The sequence below is a fragment of the Hemitrygon akajei genome, chromosome 28 (assembly GCF_048418815.1).
Source record: "Hemitrygon akajei chromosome 28, sHemAka1.3, whole genome shotgun sequence".
In the NCBI taxonomy this organism is placed as follows: Eukaryota; Metazoa; Chordata; class Chondrichthyes; order Myliobatiformes; family Dasyatidae; genus Hemitrygon; species Hemitrygon akajei.
The window spans coordinates 2434863-2442691 of record NC_133151.1 but is presented as its reverse complement, the minus strand read 5'-3'; positions in this window follow the sequence as shown (position 1 = coordinate 2442691).

The window sequence follows — 7829 nt, the reverse complement described above, 5'->3', positions numbered from 1 at the left end:
TATCCCCTTTGGATCAAAAGAGCCTAATGGTTCAGGGGTAATAACTGTTCCTGAACCTGGTGGTGTGTGCCTTGAGGCTCCTGAACCTCCTTCCTGATGGGAGCAGCGAGACGACAGTATGTCCTGGGTGGTGGGGGTTGCTGATGATGTATGTTGCTTTCCTGTCTACAATGTTTCGTGTAGATGTGCTCGGTAGTGGGAAAAGCTTTACCTGTGACGAGCTGAGCCACATTAACTACTTCTTGTAGATTTTTCGTTCAAGGGCATTGGCGTTTCCATTATCAGGCTGCAATGCAGCCAGTCAATATATTCACCACTAGACATCTATAGAAGCTTTTCAAAGTCTTCGATGTCATGCCACAAGTTCCTAAGTAGCAGTGCTGCTGTGCTTTCTTCGTAATTGCATTTATGTGCTAGGCTCAGGACAGGTCCTCTGAAATAATTACACTGAGGAATTTAAAGTTGCTGATCTTCTCCACCTCTGATCCTCCAATGAGGACTGGCTCATGGAACCCTGGTTTCTTTCTTCTGAAGTCTATAATCAGCTCCTTGGTCTCGCTGATATTGAGTAAGAGGTTGTTGTTATGGCACCACTCAGCCAAATTTTCAATCTCCCTCCTATGTGCTGATTCATCACCACCTTTGATTCGGCTAACGACAGTGGTGTCATCAGCAAACTTGAAGGTGGCATTGTAGCTGCACTTAACCACACATTCATCAGTGTAAAGCAAATAGAGCAGGGGCTAAGAACACAGGCTTGTGGTGCCCCTGTGTTGATGGATATCATGGAGATGTGGTTATCAATCTGAACTCACTGGGGTCTGCAAGTGAGGAAATCAAGGATCCAATTACACAAGGGTCAAGGTCTTGGAGCTTATTGATTAAATTTGAGGGAACTGAATGCTGAGCTGTAATTGAAAGAGGATCCTGATGTGTCTTTGCTGTCCTGATGTTCCAACGTTGAGTGAAGAGCCAATGAGGCAGCACCTGCTGTGTAACGGTGTCACTATTTACACACACGTTAAAACCCATAAACTGGAGCTCAGAGTTCCACACCATGACGAGTGTGGGACTGCCCCGTTTGAACAAGGAGCACAATATGTTGCACATTTGCTTTTACCCTGATTTGAAGCATCATTTGCTGGCAGTAAGAGACCTAAGTGACCAACTTCCAAAATGATTGAAAACCTTTTCTCCTTTTCATCAATTCAATCCTATTAATAGCACCCAAGAGAGATATGGTATGGAAAACCAGGCTCTTTGACTCAAGTCCATCGCAACTATCCACCATCTACTCTAATCCTGTTCTACAACCCCTAGGGGAAATTCATAGAGGTCAATCATCCTACTGGCCTGCATGTCTTTCAGATGCGGGAGGCAGCCAACATGATCACAGGGGGTCAGAAGAGACAGCAGATCCTGAAATCCTGAGTAACCAACAATGTGCTGGAGCAGTGTTGGTGAGAGAAAAGGACTGTCCTGAAACCCCACATCAGATGTTGCAGGGTTTGAACATGAAACATTGAAAATTCCTTCCCTCCTACAGATGCCACCTGACCTGATGAGTTGCCCCACGGATTGTTTAGTGATTGCAGGGAGAACATACAAACACCAAACAGAGAGCAGCCAAGGTCAGGAGTGGACTTGTGTCACTGGCGCTGAGAGACACCACTTCTACTACCCACACCAGCATGCCGCCCACTTTTGAACTTCCTGTTGTTAAATCCTCAATAATGAACTCTGGTATTTTCCTTAATATTGTTAATTAATCTGTTCTTCACTTTCTCCTTCCCCTTTTTTTTGTAAAAGAAGGTATGTTAAAGGAAATTGCCCCAAAATCCACGTTCTTTCTTTTACAGTACTGTGCAAAAGTCTTAGGGTTTAAAACTACAGTTGCAGAGAAACTAGAGTGCCAGAACTGTTAGTGGAGAGATCGTGGAGACAAATGTTGGTAAGACCTCAGTCAAAGTCAGGACTCAACAGGCTGCGTGTGATGTGACTAGTGTCCTGAGCTACATACATTTCAATACAAGAAGTAACTCAGGAAAAGCAGGTAAGCTCAGGGCACGGATCAGCACCTAGAATTATGACGTAGTCATTAGTGAGATTTGGTTGCAGGAGGGACAGGACTGGCAACTCAATATTCCAGGGTTCCGTTGTTTTAGAGTTGACAGAGTGGAGGGATTAAAAGAGGATGGGTGGTGTTACTAGTCCGGGAAAATGTCATAACAGTACTTCTTCAGGATAGACTGGAAAGACTGGTGTGGAATGGGGTGATAAGAAAGATACGATCATGTTAATTGGGCTGTATTTCAGACCATTCAACAGCCCTAGGGATTCAGAGGAACAAATTTGTAAAGAGATCGCAGGCTGTTGTAAGAAACATGAGCTTGTTATAGTAGGTGACCTTAAACTTTCCAGAGAATTGACAGGGAATCCCACACTGTAAAAGGACTAGATAGGATAGAGTTTATCAAATTTGTTCAGTGAAGTTTCCTTCATCAGTACATAGTAGTCCCAACGAGAGAGTATGTGATACTGGATCTATTAGGGAATGAGACAAGGCAGCTGTCCAAAATTTGTGTTGGGGAAACGTTACATCCAGTGACCACAATGCCATTAGTTTGGAAGTTAATATGCAAAAAGATATGTCTGGTCCATAGGTTGAGATTCTATATTGCAGAAAGGCCAATTTTGATGGTATTAGAAGTGATCTGACAAGTGTAGATTGTGACAGGCTGTTTTCTGGCAAAGGTGTACTCGGAAAGTGGGAGGCCCCCAAAAACGAAATTTTGAGAGTACAAAGCTTGTATGTGCCTGTGATAATAAAAAGTAAAGATAACAAGTGTACGGAATCTTGGTTTTCAAGACAGAATAGGCCCTGGTTAACAGCAGGTATGGGCAAGTAGGATCAAATGAGGTGCTTATGGAATAAGAAACGTAAGAGAACATTTCAGAAAGAAATCAGGAAGCCTAAAAGAAGGCATGAGGTTGCTCAAGCAGACAATAGACAGTAGGTGCAGGAGTAGGCCATTCGGCCCTTCTAGCCAGCAGCACCATTCACTGTGATATGGCTGATCATACACAATCAGTACCCTGTTCCTGCCCTCTCCCCATATCCCTTGACCCCGCTTTCTTCACTGCCTGCTGTACCTGCATGCTTGCTTTCATTGACTGATGTACAAGAACACCTAGATCTCGTTGCACTTCCCCTTTTCCTAACTTGACTCCATTTAGATAGTAATCTGCCTTCCTGTTCTTGCCACCAAAGTGGATAACCTCACATTTATCCACACTAAACTGCATCTGCCATACATTTGCCCACTCACCCAACCTGTCCACGTCACCAGACAAGGTCTGCTTGAACAAAAGGATTGCAAGGGACAAAACTGATTCTTTGGAAGACCAGAATGGTAATCCATATGTGGAGCCAAAGCAGATGAGGGAGATCTTAAATGAATTCTTTGAATTTGTATTTACTCAGCAGCTGGACATAGAGTCTATACAAGTGAGGCAAAACAGCATCAACTTCATGGAATCTGTACAGATTATAGAGAAGGAGGTGCTTGCTATCCTGAGGCAAGTCAGGGTGCATAAATCCCCAGAGCCTGAGAAGGTATTCCCTCAGACCCTATGGGAAGCAAGTGCAGAAATTGCCAGGGCCCTAGCAGAGATACTTAAATTATTCTTAGCGACAGGGGAGATACCAGGGGATTGGAGGTGACCAATGTTGTTTTGTTGTTTAAAGAAGTGTCTAAACATAAACTATAAAATTATAAGCCAGTAAGCCTGACATCAGCTGTGGGAAAGTTATTGGAATTTACTTTAAGGGACTGGATATATTTAGATAGACATGGACTGATTGGTAGGTCATGCCCAGCCAATCTTCAAGAGCTTTTTGAGAAAGTTGCCAGGAAAATGGATAAAAGCAAAGCAATGGATGATGCCTACATGGACTTTAGTAGGGCACTTGACAAGGTCCCACATGGGAGGCTGGTCCAGAAGTTTCAGTCACTTGGCATTCAGGATGAGGTAGTAAATTAGATTAGACATTGGCTTTGTGGGAGAAGCCACAGAGTGGTAGTAGATGGTTGCCTCTCTGACTGGAGGTCTGTGACTAGTGATGTGCTGCAGGAATTGGTGCTGGGTCCTTTATTGTTTGTCATCTATAAAAATGATATGGATGTTAATGAGGTTAACTGGATCAGCAAATCTGTGGATGATGCCAAGATTGGGGATGTAATAGACAATAAGGAAGGTAATCATGGCTTGCAGAGGGATCTGCATCAGCTGGAAAAATGGCAGATGGAATTTAATGCAGACAAGTGAGGTTTTGCAACGGTGGGACTAACCAGGGTCTTACATAGTTAACAGTTGGGCACTGAGCAGTATGGTAGAACAATGGGATCTGGGAATACAGGTCCATAATTCATTGAAATAGTGTCACAGGTAGATAGGGTTGTAAAGAAAGCTTTTGATATATTGGCCTTCATAAATCAATGTACTGAGTACAGGAGATGGGATATTATGTTGAAGTTGTACAAGACGTTGGCGAGGCCTCATTTGGAGTACTGTGTGCAGATTTGGTCACCGACCTACAGGACAGATGTAAAAAAGATTTAAAGAGTGCAGAGAAAATTTACAAGGATGTTTCCAAGTCTGGAGGACCTGAGTTATAAGACTGAATAGGTTAGGTTTGTATTCTTTAAAATGTAGAAGGCTGAGAGATTTGATAGAGGTATACAAAATTATGAGGGGTTTTGATAGGGTAAATGCAAGCAGACTTTTTCCACTGAGATTGGGTGGAACTACAACCAGAGGTCATGGGTGAAGGGTGACAGTTGGAAAGTTTAATGGGAATATAAGAGGAAGCTTTGTCTCTCAGAGGGTCATATGAATATAGAATGAGCTGCCAGTACAAGTGGAGCAAGCGAACTTGATTTCAACATTTAAGAGAAGTTTGACTAGGTACACGGATGGTAGGATATGGAGGGCTATGGTCTCAGTGCAGGTCGATGGGAGTAGGCAGCTTAAATGGCTCAGCATGAACTAGATAAGTAGAAAGGGCTGTTTCTTTGCAGTACTTCTCTACGACTATGTAAAAAATCTGGTAAGTGAAGATGCTTCCAAAAATAATGAAAAGAAAGGTTTCTAAATATCAAAAAAAGTTCAAAGTACATCTATTATCAAAATATGATTATAGTAATTTGCCTCCTGTAAAAGAGCAGTAAACAGTGAGAAAAAAACTAAATCAAATCACACTCCGTCTTTAAAACTAAATCAATTCTCTTAGGTACACTGTTGTGCAGTTTTATATGAAAAATTGGTTGGTAGGTTATTCCAAGCTTCTTGGAAATCTTCCTCAGTTCTTCTGCAGATTTTGGCTGTCTTGCTGGCTTCTGTCTCTCCAGGTAATCCCAGACAGTCTCAATGATGTTGAGATCAGGGCTCTGTGGAGAACTCCTTGTTCTTTTCACTGAAGGTAGTTCTTTATGACCTCGGACTTGTGTTTGGGGTCATTGTTCTGCTGCAGAATGAAGTTGGGAGCAATCAGACGCCTTCCTGACGGCACTGCACGATGGATGAGAATCTGCTTGCACTTCTCAGCATTGGGAATTCCATCAATTCTGAACGAATAACCAACTCCATTTGCAGAAACGCAGCTGCAAAGCTGCAGGGAACCTCTACCATACTTCACTGTTGGCTGCAGACATTCATCCAGGTAGCACGCTCCAGCTCTTCAATAGATAAACTGCCACCTGCTTGAAACAAAAAAATCTAAAATTTTGACCCGCCAGTCCAGAGCACTTGCCGCCTTTGTTCTCCACCCCAGTCATTGTAATTTTTTGGCCGTAGTTGAGTCTCTTGGCTTTGTTTCTACTTTGGAGGAATGTTTTTTTTTCGTCAGCAACTGTTCCATGAGGACCACATCTGAGAAGACTTCTCCAGACTGTAAAAGGCTGTACTTGGGTTTCACTGAGTTCTAGGCTGCTGGCAGTGCAGTGATTTAGAAGGGACATCAGTTGGATGAATCCCTCGTCTGCTGCACTCAGTTGTCGTGGCCGACCACTGCGTTTCTGGTTCTCAATCTTGTCTATTTCTTTGCGCTTCTTCAGAAGAGCTTGGGCAGCACATCTTGAAACTCCTTCCTGCCGCGAAATTTTTGCTTGGGGGAGACCTTGCTGATGCAGGATGACCACCTTGTGTCTTGTTGCTCTGTTCACTCTTGCCATGGTGTAAGAGTTGTTGATTTCCTGAGGTTCTCATAACTTCTACCTGATGGCAACATCTGAAACAAAATTTATTTTTAAAATCTTGGGTGCCTAAGACTTTTGAACAGCACTGCGCATGTGATTAGTTTGTAAAAAACTGGGCAACATGCTATTAAAAAATGTAAAGGCGTTAGAAGGGGTGCAGAAGAGACATTAAGAAATCTTCAGCTGCAGTAAAAGTCTGGAAAAGCTGTATTGTTTTCCTTATAAACCACCAGCATTTTGTGTGTGTTGTTTGAATTTCCAGCATCTGCAGATTTCCTCGTGATTGCTCAGATGAACTGATATTACTATTCAAGAATTTTAAGGTGAATGAGGCAAAAACTTTTTTTCAGTTGGTCCTAGGTCAAGAAGACAAGATTTTAAAATATTTGGTAAAAGATGTAAAGATGCCTTGAGAAAAATCCTTTGTAGTGCAGTGACTTCAGACAAGGAGGAACTTCTTCAGCCAGAGGGTGGTGAATCTGTAGAATACGTTGCCACAGGCGGCTGTGGAGGCCAAGACTTTGTGTATATTTAAGGCAGAGGTTGATGGGTTCTTGATTAGTTGGAGCATGAAGGGATACAGGGAGAAAGCAGGAGATTGGGGGCTGAGAGGGAAAATGGATCAGCCGTGATGAAATGGCACAGAAGACTCGATGGGCCAAATTTTGTTCCTTATTATCAATGAGTAAAACACTGGTGAAATGCTGATGTTATCAACATAATAGAACTAGCTACATTGTTCAGCCAAGGACTGAAACCACTACTTATATTCAAGCTAAAAGTGCAAGATTTAACATTGCTTTATGAATCACTCATCAACTCAAATATTCTTATAGAAATAGCAGGCAGAAGCTGCGCCTGTCTTACTGCCAATTTATACCAACAGTTCCCCGCTGTAGTCCTATATAATTTGAAGGTTTTGTACTCAAGCAACATCATCTATTGGTCATAAAACAAACATTTAAGAGGATTAACTTTCTCCTTCACAAACCTTCACCTTCATCTACTAGAGGCTGAGTAAACCTCAAGATAGCAGACACAAAAACAACATAGGTCAGCTGCTCTGCATACACAGGAACGAGACCAAGAGAAAAATAACAGGAACATTACAGCAGGTCCGGCTGGGAGGAAACAGGATTTCATGTTCCGGGCTGAGAGAAAAGTGGCAGTGAAGGTGAACACAAGTGATTGTGCAGATTTTAGAAACCTTGAGCAACCCACAGAAAACACTGCCGAGCCCCAGCGAGGTCTCTTGATGAAGGGTCCCAGCCCGACTAATTATGCCCCTTCCACAGATGCCGCCTGACTTCGCTGAGTTCCTCCAGCATTTTGTGTGAGTTGCGGAGAAGGTGTTGGGGTGGGAGGGTGGATGAGGCAAAGGCCTCATGAGGAGCTGGTCAGAAAAACGCACGGGGGGGGGGCAGTGAAAGCAAAGATCTTTAAAATGCCAATACGCGGGTGTGAAACTATTAGAATGCAGGGGATCGATTCTGTGGAGAGAGAAAACCCGAGCTGATGGATAACCTTACAGCAGAGCTGGCTAATTTTGACTCAAGCATAAAGAGCCGACGG